General features: G+C 34.0%; 1 long non-coding RNA gene across 1 annotated transcript in view; it reads left to right on the top strand.

The window, feature by feature from the left end:
- Nucleotides 1-10,374: 10,374 nt before the first annotated feature.
- LOC138856291 (uncharacterized) overlaps nucleotides 10,375-17,477 on the top strand; it is a 113,521-nt gene continuing 106,418 nt past the window's right edge. Inside the window, exon 1 of the long non-coding RNA XR_011395459.1 lies at nucleotides 10,375-10,675. This is a non-coding gene — a long non-coding RNA (uncharacterized lncRNA). The remainder of the gene's footprint in view (nucleotides 10,676-17,477) is intronic.

Below are 17,477 nucleotides of genomic sequence, written 5' to 3'. Positions count from 1 at the left end.
TATATTGTCATGGAGTTATTGATTGCGATATGATGAGTACAGACAACACGAAATGAATGAGAATTTTTAATTGCGAAACGCTTTCACTCAAATGAAGTGTTAAAATATTTTAAGCTTAATAATTCTACACAAGTCTACCTGCCAAGCAGGCTAATAATTTCATATCGCTTTAAAGAAAACCAATTTTTTGGCAAAATTCAATCTTACTATTCAACAATTGTATAAACTGCAAACTATTTATAGCTATCGAAATTTTTGATATAATTTTTAGTACGATTTATCTTTTTCTTCAAACCAAGCTTCAGTCAGCTTCAGTAATACATTATTATCATTAACTTTCTTTACAGTGAACAATTTCTTAAGCAACATTCTCTCGGAATAGTAAAGAGTCACGGTGTCACGGCCAGGTTTATAAGGTGGATGCGTATGCAATTCGAAGCCAAATTCGTGGAACCTAATGATCCTTTTTATTGATATCTGACACGGTATTGATTACGAGTTCATGCGGCACCTAATTGATTTTATAATCCAAAATCATTTTTATGTGTATGTTTGTAACAGCCTCTATTGGACGTTCACCGCGTTCATCGCTTTGTGCCGTTTCAGACAGGGACGCAAAAGAGTCTCAAACCAGTTTATTGTGGGCGAGGGGACGACGAGGAAAGACGAAGGGACCGTGCCACTCGTGTTCGGGTGGCACGCTTTGTGTTCTTTTTCGTAACAGCTCGCTGCTACCCTTTTCAGCATTCCTTTTCACTTTCAAATCCTTTGAATGGTTGCAAGAGCGCTCGGTTTCAAATGAATTCGATCGCAAATTTGAGTTCTGTTATCTATTTTTGTATGTAATATGCAAATACGTATGCATAGAATAATAGAAATATTATGACAAATTGTAAATAAGGAGAAAATTAAGATATAGATTATGGAGTAAAGAAATTATGAATTTTTAATACGGAGTAAAGAAATTATGAGTTTTTAATACTTAAAGATTAGGAAATTCCTATTATAAATTTGGCCTTGAAAATATTAGCAGCGGATATTCAATACATTCTTGTGGATTAGGGAATTCCCGTCTTTAGTATTTTTTTGAAACTATTTAGCGGGTAGGTACTTGTATTATGCATATTGTTCTACCATATTCATGGTAATTCATTGCAAGCAAAATGTGTGACCATCATCTCAACATACAAATGAAATACGCAGCACGCAGTGTTGCGCGGTGTTGCGCAGTCGAACCGCACAAATATTTACGAACATTTTGTGAAAAGGAATGCAGAAAAACTAGACTCGAGTTGCTGGACTCTTTTTGACCGTGTGAATGCCCAGAGCGACACCAAAAGAAAATTTGAAAAACCTCAGACTCTTTTGCGTCCCTGTCTGAAACGGCACTTAGCGAGTACTTTTCTGCTTTTCTGCTTATTTGTTATATTTATATTTACAATAGATGCGCGCAAACAAATAAAGTCGGAAAGTGTAATGAAGGAGAGCACTTACTGGAATGTACAACGCATTTGTGTGTCTCCACGTATATAAACTGAAGTAACCACAAAATTCTTACGTACATACACATAAACTTATATGGTTTTATACATAGCACATGAGCGGAAGCAATGACCGCATCTTATGAAAATTAATTAGTTTTAAAAAGCATTCCTCTCTTGACATGTTTGAACAGATGACATCAGCTGTTTAATTCAAAATGTTTTAAATACGTTAAAGTTATGAAATCGTAAATTCAGCGCTTTAACTAAGCTTTACCCAGATGTCCATCCCTCATGCATTAGTCGTTTAACTAATTAACGACAATGCTGTGTAGATTTTTTGAAGTATCCCCAAAACCTGTACACTAGATTTACATACTTGTATGTAATAGTAGGCAACTGGCCATTAATTAAGTCCTCATTATAATATTTTTTAGATAAAAATCATTTCATTTTTTGCCGTTCGCATGTTACTACTTCTTCATTTTTTGATATATTTAATAAATTAGTAACTTTCTCGTACTAATCATGAAATTGAAAATCCAATTACGTACCTTCAATACTGTGCACTACGAGCGATTGTTATCTACATTAAATTTTTATAATTTTTTTCAGAAGTTACGCAAACTGTGTCAAAGGGCCGCGTTATTGTCGAGTTTTAGATTTAATGAAGCAAAAATGTTAACTCTGGTTGCATCGAACTGTAATACATTGAAGTTTCAATACAAAAACTTAATTTTGATTCGGTCAACTTAAATGGCAGCTAAATGTTATAGTGACCCACTATGAACAATATATTCAGAGATTTTAAATCTTTCGAAAAGATATCTTGTCAAGTAAAAAAGTTTCCCAAACAAGAGTTTGGCAATAATATGATATAGTGGTTAGATCTAAACAATTTGTTCGGAACTAGGACTAGTTGCTTCTCGTTTAAACTGACAGACAAACGGACAGCTAAATCGACTCAGCTCCTCACGCTGATCACTTTCATATACATAATATATATATTTTATAGGGTCTCCAATATTTCCTTCAGGATGTTACAAACTTCGTAGCAAACTTAGTATTCCCTGTTCAGCGTATAACAATCATCCAAGAGGCACTAGTACTGAAAGATTGCAAATTTTTAGAGAAAGTTTTCAAAGATTTTTATTTGCACAGTTTTATAAAACAAATGAGACATAATTTAGATTATTCATCATTAGTGTGTACATGAAGTACTATAGATAGATTAATTTTGAGGTATGCACCCCGCCATATGGTCTCTTGTGCCCTCCCCTAAGTCATATCGAATCATCTAGGCCCAGCATGTTGATAAACTCCAGAATTCTGCAGGGTGCTAGTGAGGCGATACAATCCCTTTGTGGAAACATGGATCAAGGGCCTTGATTCTGCGTCTGCAGACTGCCGTGCAGTTCATAAAGTACTATACATCTCCAACTCTTGCCAATAATCGTCATGCAGCTTATTACCCTTGGCAGTTTGTTCTCTTCAAAAAAAACATAAAGAAACAACACAACTCTTACAAATACTTAAAATATATCCCTAAGATATTAATGGGAAATGCCCAATTCTTTTGGCCGGTCGTTTGCTGAAACCACGATCATTGCATGAGGAGCGTATGGTATGAAAGTTGTAAGAATATAAACTTATTAATAAATTATTTCCGAAGAAATTTAAAATAACTCTGCAGTGTGGTATAATATACTCCCATTAAAAAATTTAATTTAAAGATCCAAATTATATATATAAATCCTTCCCGATAGCACTTTATTTGTCAACTATTCTCCGCAGTTGAAAAAACTCAAACTATATTCCATCGGGAAAAGATAATCCATTAATCCTGTAATTATTATTCATGTAATGAAAGGTTAGCTCCTTTACCATCGACTGATTCTTCGAGCTTATTGGATAATTAATTTATCCGTAGTTGTCTGCTGTCTCTGTCCACTATCTTGGAGATGTGGTATCTCTATTAGATGATGATGTGTGGTAACACATATGCTCTGCAATTTAGGTCACAAAATTTCCGTGACTCTACTCCTGCTAAACAGCCTTTCAAGCTTTCTATCAGGTATGCAGTACTCCTGCGTATATATATAAATGTTATTTTCATAAGCCAAAGCATACACTAATTTACACAAAAGCATTGAAAGTGCCGTTTCAGACAGGGATGCAAAAGAGTCTGATCTTTTTCAAATTTTCTTTTGGTGTCGCTCTGGGCATTCACACGGTCAAAAAGAGTCCAGCAACTCGAGTCTAGTTTTTCTGCATTCCTTTTCACAAAATGTTCGTAAATATTTGTGCGGTTCGACTGCGCAACACCGCGCAACACTGCATGCTGCGTATTTCATTTGTATGTTGAGATGATGGTCACACATTTTGCTTGCAATGAATTACCATGAATATGGTAGAACAATATGCATAATACAAGTACCTACCCGCTAAATAGTTTCAAAAAAATACTAAAGACGGGAATTCCCTAATCCACAAGAATGTATTGAATATCCGCAACTAATATTTTCAAGGCCAAATTTATAATAGCAATTTCCTAATCTTTAAGTATTAAAAACTCATAATTTCTTTACTGCGTATTAAAAATTCATAATTTCTTTACTCCATAATCTATATCTTAATTTTCTCCTTATTTACAATTTGTCATAATATTTCTATTATTCTATGCATACATATTTGCATATTACATACAAAAATAGATAACAGAACTCAAATTTGCGATCGAATTCATTTGAAACCGAGCGCTCTTGCAACCATTCAAAGGATTTGAAAGTGAAAAGGAATGCTGAAAAGGGTAGCAGCGAGCTGTTACGAACAAGAACACAAAGCGTGCCACCCGAACACGAGTGGCACGGTCCCTTCGTCTTTCCTCGTCGTCCCCTCGCCCACAATAAACTGGTTTGAGACTCTTTTGCGTCCCTGTCTGAAACGGCACTTTCAATGCTTTTGTGTAAATTAGTGTATGCTTTGGCTTATGAAAATAACATTTATATATATACGCAGGAGTACTGCATACCTGATAGAAAGCTTGAAAGGCTGTTTAGCAGGAGTAGAGTCACGGAAATTTTGTGACCTAAATTGCAGAGCATATGTGTTACCACACATCATCATCTAATAGAGATACCACATCTCCAAGATAGTGGACAGAGACAGCAGACAACTACGGATAAATTAATTATCCAATAAGCTCGAAGAATCAGTCGATGGTAAAGGAGCTAACCTTTCATTACATGAATAATAATTACAGGATTAATGGATTATCTTTTCCCGATGGAATATAGTTTGAGTTTTTTCAACTGCGGAGAATAGTTGACAAATAAAGTGCTATCGGGAAGGATTTATATATATAATTTGGATCTTTAAATTAAATTTTTTAATGGGAGTATATTATACCACACTGCAGAGTTATTTTAAATTTCTTCGGAAATAATTTATTAATAAGTTTATATTCTTACAACTTTCATACCATACGCTCCTCATGCAATGATCGTGGTTTCAGCAAACGACCGGCCAAAAGAATTGGGCATTTCCCATTAATATCTTAGGGATATATTTTAAGTATTTGTAAGAGTTGTGTTGTTTCTTTATGTTTTTTTTGAAGAGAACAAACTGCCAAGGGTAATAAGCTGCATGACGATTATTGGCAAGAGTTGGAGATGTATAGTACTTTATGAACTGCACGGCAGTCTGCAGACGCAGAATCAAGGCCCTTGATCCATGTTTCCACAAAGGGATTGTATCGCCTCACTAGCACCCTGCAGAATTCTGGAGTTTATCAACATGCTGGGCCTAGATGATTCGATATGACTTAGGGGAGGGCACAAGAGACCATATGGCGGGGTGCATACCTCAAAATTAATCTATCTATAGTACTTCATGTACACACTAATGATGAATAATCTAAATTATGTCTCATTTGTTTTATAAAACTGTGCAAATAAAAATCTTTGAAAACTTTCTCTAAAAATTTGCAATCTTTCAGTACTAGTGCCTCTTGGATGATTGTTATACGCTGAACAGGGAATACTAAGTTTGCTACGAAGTTTGTAACATCCTGAAGGAAATATTGGAGACCCTATAAAATATATATATATATGTATATGAAAGTGATCAGCGTGAGGAGCTGAGTCGATTTAGCTGTCCGTTTGTCTGTCAGTTTAAACGAGAAGCAACTAGTCCTAGTTCCGAACAAATTGTTTAGATCTAACCACTATATCATATTATTGCCAAACTCTTGTTTGGGAAACTTTTTTACTTGACAAGATATCTTTTCGAAAGATTTAAAATCTCTGAATATATTGTTCATAGTGGGTCACTATAACATTTAGCTGCCATTTAAGTTGACCGAATCAAAATTAAGTTTTTGTATTGAAACTTCAATGTATTACAGTTCGATGCAACCAGAGTTAACATTTTTGCTTCATTAAATCTAAAACTCGACAATAACGCGGCCCTTTGACACAGTTTGCGTAACTTCTGAAAAAAATTATAAAAATTTAATGTAGATAACAATCGCTCGTAGTGCACAGTATTGAAGGTACGTAATTGGATTTTCAATTTCATGATTAGTACGAGAAAGTTACTAATTTATTAAATATATCAAAAAATGAAGAAGTAGTAACATGCGAACGGCAAAAAATGAAATGATTTTTATCTAAAAAATATTATAATGAGGACTTAATTAATGGCCAGTTGCCTACTATTACATACAAGTATGTAAATCTAGTGTACAGGTTTTGGGGATACTTCAAAAAATCTACACAGCATTGTCGTTAATTAGTTAAACGACTAATGCATGAGGGATGGACATCTGGGTAAAGCTTAGTTAAAGCGCTGAATTTACGATTTCATAACTTTAACGTATTTAAAACATTTTGAATTAAACAGCTGATGTCATCTGTTCAAACATGTCAAGAGAGGAATGCTTTTTAAAACTAATTAATTTTCATAAGATGCGGTCATTGCTTCCGCTCATGTGCTATGTATAAAACCATATAAGTTTATGTGTATGTACGTAAGAATTTTGTGGTTACTTCAGTTTATATACGTGGAGACACACAAATGCGTTGTACATTCCAGTAAGTGCTCTCCTTCATTACACTTTCCGACTTTATTTGTTTGCGCGCATCTATTGTAAATATAAATATAACAAATAAGCAGAAAAGCAGAAAAGTACTCGCTAAGTGCCGTTTCAGACAGGGACGCAAAAGAGTCTGAGGTTTTTCAAATTTTCTTTTGGTGTCGCTCTGGGCATTCACACGGTCAAAAAGAGTCCAGCAACTCGAGTCTAGTTTTTCTGCATTCCTTTTCACAAAATGTTCGTAAATATTTGTGCGGTTCGACTGCGCAACACCGCGCAACACTGCGTGCTGCGTATTTCATTTGTATGTTGAGATGATGGTCACACATTTTGCTTGCAATGAATTACCATGAATATGGTAGAACAATATGCATAATACAAGTACCTACCCGCTAAATAGTTTCAAAAAAATACTAAAGACGGGAATTCCCTAATCCACAAGAATGTATTGAATATCCGCTGCTAATATTTTCAAGGCCAAATTTATAATAGGAATTTCCTAATCTTTAAGTATTAAAAACTCATAATTTCTTTACTCCGTATTAAAAATTCATAATTTCTTTACTCCATAATCTATATCTTAATTTTCTCCTTATTTACAATTTGTCATAATATTTCTATTATTCTATGCATACGTATTTGCATATTACATACAAAAATAGATAACAGAACTCAAATTTGCGATCGAATTCATTTGAAACCGAGCGCTCTTGCAACCATTCAAAGGATTTGAAAGTGAAAAGGAATGCTGAAAAGGGTAGCAGCGAGCTGTTACGAACAAGAACACAAAGCGTGCCACCCGAACACGAGTGGCACGGTCCCTTCGTCTTTCCTCGTCGTCCCCTCGCCCACAATAAACTGGTTTGAGACTCTTTTGCGTCCCTGTCTGAAACGGCACTAAGAATGCGTTTTGTGATACTCGACTACCAACTGCAACTAAAAGTTATTGCTTAAAAAACAACAAAACCGCAACAACAATTACAACAGCAGCCATCGAAGGGAGCGAAACTACAAACCAACATTTACACATTTGTTTGTATGTCGGGATATAATATGGATCGTTTTAGTTAGTGGAATACGCGGTAGATAGTTTGTTGAGGAAGTGTCCTCCGACGCTTGGGACGGACGTCGTATATTACAGCAGAACGTACACAAAAGTACAAATGGCAATTGTCCTGGAACAATAAACTTTAATGAAAGTGAAGTAGTAAACAAAAAAATAAAAAGCAGCGAAAATACAATGGAATGCTAACACAACAAGTAAGAAGTAAAGTAAAAATCACAACAGTAACAACAGCAACATCGAATAAATGAATGCACGAATGAGCGAATAGGAGCAATCGTTTTTAGCATCAGATAGCAACCCAGTTAACAGTGTTTATGCAGATACTACAAACAATCTATATAAGCAAATGTAACTAAAGTGAAAGTGAGAATTTAGTCTCAACGGCGGCACAGCGGTTAAAATTTCACTTGTACGGGTGTTTAGTACAATATGCTATACATATTAAAGATCAAGCTTACTAGTTAGTAAGCTTACTAAGTATATAAAAATATTTTCAATACTACGAGAAATTTCAGTGCTTGGCCAACTTTCGTTGTAAAAGTTTCGAAACTCCTAACACAAAAACAGTGAAACCGACATAAAATCGATATGTTGTAGATTAAAACATCCCTTCCAAGTTGGAATTATCACCCTTTGATTAATTTAATTTCATCATATTAATTTCTAATGGAATATACTTCTTGGTGAGCAGTATTACCGTAGTTTTCCTTGCACATAACTCAATGTGATATAGTTATAATTTTTATAATTACCTGCTTTACTTTTCCACGAGCATTTTTGGTAATTTATAATTGCAGCAGTTCACAATGTTCCGAAAGATTAAAGGAGTTGAAGTTTCTAAAGGAATTTTTCATTATGTTTCCTAAATATAGGAGAAATTCGAATAAGAGTTTCAATGGTGCTGTTATAAGTTTTTTTTTAAATGGTTTAATGTGTTTTATGAAACGCTCTTAAACTTAGTTTCACAGACCTAAAATCATTCAATCTTCTAAATAACTTTTTTGCAGTCTTAAAAGCGGACCAAAACCAAAAAGAAAATAACTCAACCAAAAGAAGTAGTCTTGCTTGAGTTAACCAGAACTTAACTGGTTGCTAACCAGACCAGAAAACGGCACGTATTCTTGTTAAACTAAGTGGATTTTGGAAAATATTAATTTTATTACAGCGACCGCCTATCGTCTGTTCATTTCGAAATTCACTTGCACATATCATTATTTAAGATATATTTTTAGGCGATTTAAAATCTGTACAATAATAGTTCAATAGCACACTCTCCGGACCATGGTGATTCTAATCAAACTAGTCGAGAAAAATACTATTTTATTATTAAAAATCGCTGACTGCATTTGAACTGGTCAAAAAACCATCCGATTTGTACCAATTATAAGATTATTTAAAAATTAGGTATTTTGCTTGATTTCTACGATTCATTAAGAAATATGTTTACTTATGACTAATACTTTTATTTAGTTCACTGAATGATAACAATTTGAAAATATTTATGCTTTTAATTTGAGAAAAGTATTAAAATCAGGACATCTGAAGCTTATTGGTTTTGATGCATGATGAACCAGATATGTTTTGTCTGTTTGCAAGACTAGAGAAGTAAAACTTATATGTATTATCATCTCACGGATCATCAGAACGTTCAAAGTGGCAGTTACGGGTATGGAGAGAAGCTAGTCGACTGACCCTTTGGCCTTGTGCTTCATACTAGGCGTAAAGTGGTTAGTTTATAACTAGTTGATTCAACTGCAGGGTACATACAGCAATTTAAAAATAATATAACATTTCTTTCAAAACCTTGAATAGCAAGTTAGATATTATTATGAAATTAAAATCCCTCAAGATATTTTTGTGAGCTTGCAAAATATTTAGATTTCAGATACGAGATAATAACACTTTTGACCAGAACTAGATTCGAACAAATTAGAATACTCTACATTTGTCAGAGCCTTGTACATTTTCATAGATGGTATATTCCAATGTATACATATACATAAGGTAAATCAGTGTTACCATATTGGTGTATTTGCCCAACAAATTTTCATTTATGGTAAGTGGTTTGGCACTTATGCTCTACTACTATATTTCTTTTTCTTTATATTACCCCATTTTATTGCTTGCACTTTAATTTCGTTCTCATATTTGCTGGCATTCGCAGTTGTTCTAGCAAACACAAAGCAATTGTTTGGTATTTATTTCGTCATTTTAATGCACTATAATTTGTTGTGATTTGTTGTGGTTATAGTCGATGTTGTTTTTTTGGATTTTTTTGTGTCTCAAATTTAACACCAAACGTGCGTGTTCAAATAAAAACAAGACATGTTTGAAAAGAATTACGAAAGTATAAATATAAGAACAGTGTAAATTTCGAGAACGAAGTAAACGATCGAGTGCATGGAGTGCGTGACCACTTAATGGTTTAAGACCTGTGTGCTACTTGTGATCAACCCCTAACACGTGTGATCGTAGCAATATTATTTATTAAATAAGAGGGCTAAACGCTTTTAGCAAAGGTAAAGAAATGTAAAACATTTCTGCAAATTTTTTTTATAATTAGGTGGTAAATTATTTTCTCAGTCTTACTAAATACTGTAATGGTCTTTGAGCTATATTGATCAAACTGAATTTTGAAAATATATATATTGGCCATACACATAGTACACATACATGAGGAAACAGTCTGGTTACCATTTTCTTTATCTATTAGCTGTAATAACAGTATCGTTTCTATAAGAGACCGCCACAAGCAAGCGATGAATTACAATACTTCAATTGTAATAAGCTCGATTTCGTGGCAAAAATTGACAGCGAATGAAACATTTCACTCCGGAGTCTATTTGACAGTCATCCGAGTGAACTACCCACGATGAATCGATTTCGGAGCATAGTAAGGCGCAAGTGTCACTTGGCCAAGCTCAAAGTTTCATCGACACCCTTGTAAAAATTTAGCGACTGGAATGTAGCGGAAGTATTATTGAAGTGATTCAAGGACAACATTGTAAAAAAACGGCCCAATTGCAGAGGAAGGTAGTGTTTTCCACCGACTTTTTTATATTAAGCCTCAAGAGAATTCTGGCTAAAAAAAATTTAGTAACAATGAAAAGCTAGTTACCGAGAATGAGACCTCTTTTAAAGTGAATGGTAAATTAGGCTACAAATAATTAACGAAAACGAAGTTTGCTAAAACATATGTTATTTTTAAAAACAATATGAGCTTTATAGCTAACAAAAATTTGGAACGATGGCATTTGAAATGTAAAAAAGCGGCCTGATTGGCAGTCTGTATATGAGGGAGTATAATGTATCAAGACTGGAAAAAACTTATCGCATGCAAGCGTTAATGACAATATCATTGAAAAAGAGGCTGATTTTAATAGCGTTGGACATTTTATTCGTCGAGGTATAGAGTGTAATCACTCGTCAAGTCTTTCAATAAGACTAAGCTATACCATGAGAATAAGAAGGCTCTTCAGTACAATACAACATGCAGATAGACTAAATATGTATATAATAATCTTTAAGTGACCTTTCCTATTCATTTCATATCACATAATTTTATTTATTTGTCCCCTTTTATTTCTACAAATACTTATGACCTCAATAACCAAACAGGCGTCCTTGAAAATTTTTAAATTTTTATTAAGACAGACAATTTTTTATCTTTTATCGATACTCTATTCGTGCCGTGCTTATGAATATCAATAAGAAATTATTCAAGTGAAATGCTTTGCAATTGTGTCAGCTGCATACAAATTTCGCACACAAATTACACCCGCGATAATTATGTATGTAAACAAATATTTGCAGTGTGATAAAAAAGTAACATTGTGACACACAAGAATATAAGTTGTAAACATACTTATTTATAATTTATATAGGCACTTTAAATGTTAAACATGAGAGCTTTTTTTAAATTTTCGGTATCAATTTAGAGGCACTGAAGCGTGAAACGTTTCTACAAAAGTTATTGTGACACGAGTACATCAGTGAAATGACACAAATCATTCAGTGTCACTTTTTTTCAGTCCATTAAGCAGGATCTTGAGGTAATCGCTGTCAGCGTTGCAAACGACTGACCAATGTGTGAGGACAGCAAAGATGTCAGTATTGCAAATTTTGCTCTAACATTCATGTCAACTGCTGTTAGACAAAAAAAAAACAAGAAAAAACGTTAACTTCGGTTGCACCGAAGCTATAATACCCTTCACAGGTACAAGCAGGCACTTTACTCCGATCGTTCAGTTTATATGATAGCTGTATGACATACCGATGCGATCTAAACAATTTCTTCGGAGATTATATTCTTGCCTTAAAAAATAACTCATGCCAAATTTTGTGAAGATATTACGTCAAATAAAAAAAGTTTCCCATACAAGGACTTGTTTCCGATTGTTCAGTTTGTATGGCAGCTATATGCTATAGTGATCCGATATCGACCGTTCCGACAAATGAGCAGCTTCTTGGGGAGAAAAAGGAGTGTTCAAAATTTCAGATCGATAGCTTAAAAACTGATCGACTAGACGGACAGACGGACATGGCTAAATGAACTCAGCTCATCATGCGGATCATTTATATATATATTTTATAGGGTCTACGACGTTTCTTTCTGAGTGTTCTTCGTGGCAAACTTAATATACCCTGTTCATGGTATAAAAAAATTTTACATATGCACACGCTAAATAATTACATAGCATATAGATCTTCATTAATGGAACCTTTTTCCAAATGGAAGTGCTTTTCTGCACTCGAAACTTACATTTTTCCTATACTATGAGTATGTAAGTATGTAAATATGTGAGTCAGCATTGTCAGTTCTTGACATTTTATGTTGGTATTTTATACGCCATAATTAAGCGACATCATCCCAACATTTGCGCTGATAATCAAGTAAGATACAAATATAAAGCACACGATATTTTACCATGACTATGTGCATAGTCAAGTACATATGTTCTGGTTTTTATTCAACCTCCTCTTCAAAGTTCTTCAATGAACAACTGATAACCGGCTTAATGTGTTCTACTTTTGAAATTCACTTATTAAATTTTTGTTGATTACTACACACATAGAAAGCCTTTATGGCCTTGTACGCATTATTCAATGTACTTGGCATCAGAACGGTTGTGTACATTCTCTCTTTGCTAAAATTAATGCAATATACAATATAGAACAGTTATATACAGATGGTTTTGGAAGACTTGACCACTACTTGTAAATGGCTATATCTGATATGCGTACAGTAGCAGTCAAAAGAGTAAATTTATTTGGGTAATTACAGAAAACCTTGTCTTGCTCCCATTAATTGTTTTTTTTTGTAACAACTTATATTTATATTGCCATTTCTTTCCGAACTATTATTTATTGAACGTTTATTTAAGAAAAAAATGTACAATAGTATTATTGAAAGAATTTTCTATCTGAAGCTAAAACATTTTCCTATTCTTCTGGCAATTTGTGGATTCCATCCCCCCGCCGACTTAGCGGCTAAGAATGAATCAAGCCAATTTTTGATCTTTGTTCTGATGTAAAACGGTATGCAAGTGAGGGCGTTCTTCATCGACCGGAAAAAATGGTAGTCAGAAGAGCCAAAGTCTGCTCTAAAAGGCGGGTAGGACAAAATTTCCCAACCGTTGCGGGCTCTTTTCAGCAATCGCTCGTTTCGATTTGACGAGTTGTTGTCGGTAGCGTCTTCCATTAATGGTTGTAGGCGGTTTTAGAGGCTACTGATACAGCACGCCCTTCTGATTCCCCCAAACAGAGCATTATCTTTGCGTCGTGTAATATAAGGTTTTGTCGTTTGGTTTTACTAATAATTTTTTGCTTTTTGTGTTGCCGAAAAGGTTTCTGTTTTCCTCGGCAGTCACAATCCGATGCAAAAACGACTTGTTTTAGCGTTCAAGCAGCATTTCTGACAAGCAAAATCGTTTTTTAACCTCTCGTGCCTTTAGTCCATATGGCATCCATTTTCATTGCTTCTGAATGTATCCAGCTGCATTTAAATGTTTTCAAATGGCGGCTGCTGAAATTATGCGAGCTCTTGGTGTGTTTTGCAACAATCTTCATCCAGCTCCTTATCTTCGAAATTTGTTGGTCGCCCAGGACGTTCTTCATATTTCAAGCCGAAATAACCATTTTTAAATTGTACAAACCAATTATGGAACGTTCACTCAGTTAGAGCATGTTCACCATAAGCTTCCACCAAAATATGATGATTTTATTCAGATTAGGCTTAATGGTGCTGTCAAATCCAGTTGTCCTGACTCTATACAAATATTTTATTATCTAATATAAAGTTGTGAGTTCTTTAATACCTAGTTATATTTCATCTAACAATGAAATAAAATATGACTCAGAAGTTTTGTATGGGGGCAAGGAGCCGAATTGTCCTTAAAAATAACGCAATACTAATGGTATAAGATGTTGGTTTTAAATTGTTTGGTTTCGTACTTTTCTCGTTTTCTAATCCATCATTTAATTCCATTAAACTTCATATTACTGAAAAAAACCTAGATACTCTTCTTGCTACACGGTTAGGTTTTCATTCCAGTCTTTAACTTTACGAAACAAAGTTCTTTTATTTCAATTCATCATATTTTATGACAATTTATCTAATCGTTTGAAGTAGGTGGTTGCTGTTGTCTTGGCTTTTTTATCAGGCAATTTTAAGTATCAAGACTGCTTTAATTTGTTAACCAGCGTCATATGGCTTGCCTAATAAAAGTGTCTTCGTTAAATTCATTATATTTCTTTCAGCGCTGAGGTATCTCTTTGAAGTGTGCGGTATTTCTAAATTCTTAAAATATTCTACTACGATTGTATGACGGAGGTTTGAATCCTCTGATCCCAAATCGAATATGATACCTTTTACTGCTTCAAGAAAAAATCACTTAGCGGAAAACTTAAAATTAATAATTAATATATAAGAATAGAAAAGGTTAAATGTAATTTAAGGCTTGTTGTCTTGATATCACTGATCGATACTACTGTATTTGCTTATGTAATTGGTAAACATGGCGTCTCTGCACGATTTCTCATTTATGATTCTCAATATAACAAAAATATTATTCTTCTAATTTTTATTATACTAGGACCTAGTAACCAGGGAATTCAAATTGATTAAAGTTTATGACCGTGACAATTTCCTAGCGTACGATTACAATAAATACTTATTTGATTAATAGAGTCTAGTTCTATGAACTTGAAAAAAGAACTGGAACTATTCGCCCTTAAGCGGAGCGTTTCGAAAATTATAACTGATTTTGAAAGGGTGCTGAAATCTTGTTCTTTCGACTATTGAAGTATCCTCTATTGCAGGTCTATCGTTTAAGTTGAAGTAAAGTGAATACAAAATTACTTTAAACACTTCATGCTTAAACAACAAATGGAAATGGATCAGCATGAACTTGTGAAATCCTGTTATTTAAGACCTTCCACATCGATTGAATTTTCCGTTCGGTGTTTTTGCGCAAACGCCTCAAAACGCTCAAATAATACTCTTTATTGACCGTCTGTCCCATTGGAACGAATTCATGATGACCCAAACCGTGGATATCGAAAAAAAACAATTTCCGGAAACTTTCTGGTTACAGAGTACATATAATTACCGATTTCAAGACCAAAAATTCGTTCAATACCATCGATCAACCACAGTATATTCAAAACTCAAGTTAACACTCTGCTTCCCCGTTTCGACTCGATTGAGGCCGCAGAGGGAACTGAAAGCGATCCCGGACCCGGACTTACAAGGCATGTTTCGATGATTGAAAAAAGAGGTGGCATGTGCATATATGTATAAGGAGCATATTTTGAAGGTGAACAAAATATATATTGATGAAGATTAAAAATTTATCGTTTTATTTGCAATTTCCGGAAACTTTCTGCTCTTAAGGTATATTGAACACAAAGTCCAAAAGATAACATTCTTGTTAATTTGACATATAAATTAAATTTTTAAATTTTATTTTTTTTTTGTGTAGCGTAATAATAGACCAGGTTCTATAATTGAAAAAAAAAGAAAAGAAACACATTGGAAAAGGAGGAGAATATAACTAAAGTGAAATGAAAAATAATTTACGGGAAATCTAAAGTTGGAAAGTGAAAAGGGGTGGTTGAGCTTTTAAACCGGATTATCTTGATCTCCGGAAAGCCTTTTTTTACTTTTTATCAGTAACTGATTACATTTAGTTAAATTTATTTTTGATTACCACACAAATTTTAAAGCGACCAAAACTAGACTAACGAGATACAAAAAAACATTCTGAAAGTATAAAACTACGTATATTTTGGAAATTATGTTAAAATTTTTTGCATGCAGAGATGTGTGCATTAACAACATTTTTACTTCGTTGCAGAAACTGCTCATATCACTTTTGACAAAAGTAAAAGGAACGACAACAAATGTAATAGCTGAATGTTTTTAAAAGAAGCTTTCACAGTTGAAATAGGCTCAGTGCACTCCAGTAACAGCTGGAGCTTTCTCCATACAAGAAGTACCATTGAGAATTGTACGCTGAACACTAAAAAAACACGCACGAATTTCTGGGGAATATGTATAATTTGTGAAATTTTTCGTTAAAAACATGTAGTTTTTTTTGCAAATACTATTTCATTCGAGCATCAAAATAAAACAGCAGCACTTCACAACAAACTCAAACACACAAGTAGGCACCTTTATGTGTATTAGTGCTGAAAGAGCATCGTTTTGATGTCACCATCATTACACGAGATGAGTCTCTTTCAGAGAAAAGCTAAAACGCCAAGTCGCTTAAGTGAGCGGTCACGCGTGATTTCGGTATTTCCATATGCCCATTAGTTACATATGCAGTTTCATGAGCGAAAAAATATGCTACCCATCAGGGAAAATCGTCTTTTGGGAGATGTTCATATTGTATCAACTGTTTAGCAAGATTTTTAGTTACCTCTTTTGACATTTTTTCATCTAAGTACTTAATTATAGTAATAATTCTTGATGACAAAGCAGTGTTGTTATAGATTGTATTAACTTTCATTCAAATGTATCTACATAATTTTGGAAAGTAAGATAAAAAGTTCAGTTGTCATTGGAGTAAAATAGTTATAATCTAATAACAAGTAAGGAAGGGCTAAGTTCGGGCGTAAGCGAACATTTCAAACTCTTACAACTTGCCAGAATTAAAGCCAGCGTAATACCTTCATGTGCATAAGGCCTTTCAGAACAACAAAAATCAGTATATGTACTAGATAGTTTGGCTAATTTATGGACCAATTAAGGGTATTTTTGGCATTAAACTATAGTATATCCAACAGAATACGTTCAGTCAATTTTGCTAAGGTATCTTACTTATTTGACGATATATGAGATATAGAAGCAGCCGGTAGTTCGAAAATCTTCCTATTAGGCATATGGGGACTAAAGAAATTATTAAACCGATACAACCCATTTTTGACATACAGACACATTATTATCAGAAAAATATTCTCTTCCTATTTCTATAATATAATATATCTCACAGAATGACCGATATTTTCAATAAAATGATCGCTGTAGGAACTGCGGTCCATATATGCTGTATCTGGGGGGCTTCAATAGTTTGGAAAATTTTTAGTAATAAGATGGCGCATCACAAAGAAATTATTTGTGCAAAGTTTTATTTCAATACATTAATCGATGCTTGATTTGCCTACTGTAAAGTGAAAGAATGAGATGGAATTTAAAATTGTGTTATAAGGGAAGTCGGCGTGGTTGTAGTTTAATTTCGTTCATTTTTGCACTGAGAAAGGAAGATAATATTACATAATAAATGTGGGTGGTGCCACGAACATCGTCCAATTTTGTACCCGTCTCCTATAA

The sequence above is a fragment of the Bactrocera oleae genome, chromosome 3 (genome assembly GCF_042242935.1).
Source record: "Bactrocera oleae isolate idBacOlea1 chromosome 3, idBacOlea1, whole genome shotgun sequence".
Taxonomy (NCBI): domain Eukaryota; kingdom Metazoa; phylum Arthropoda; class Insecta; order Diptera; family Tephritidae; genus Bactrocera; species Bactrocera oleae.
Note: the sequence above shows the minus strand (reverse complement) of the source record. Positions and strands in the feature narration are given on the sequence as shown.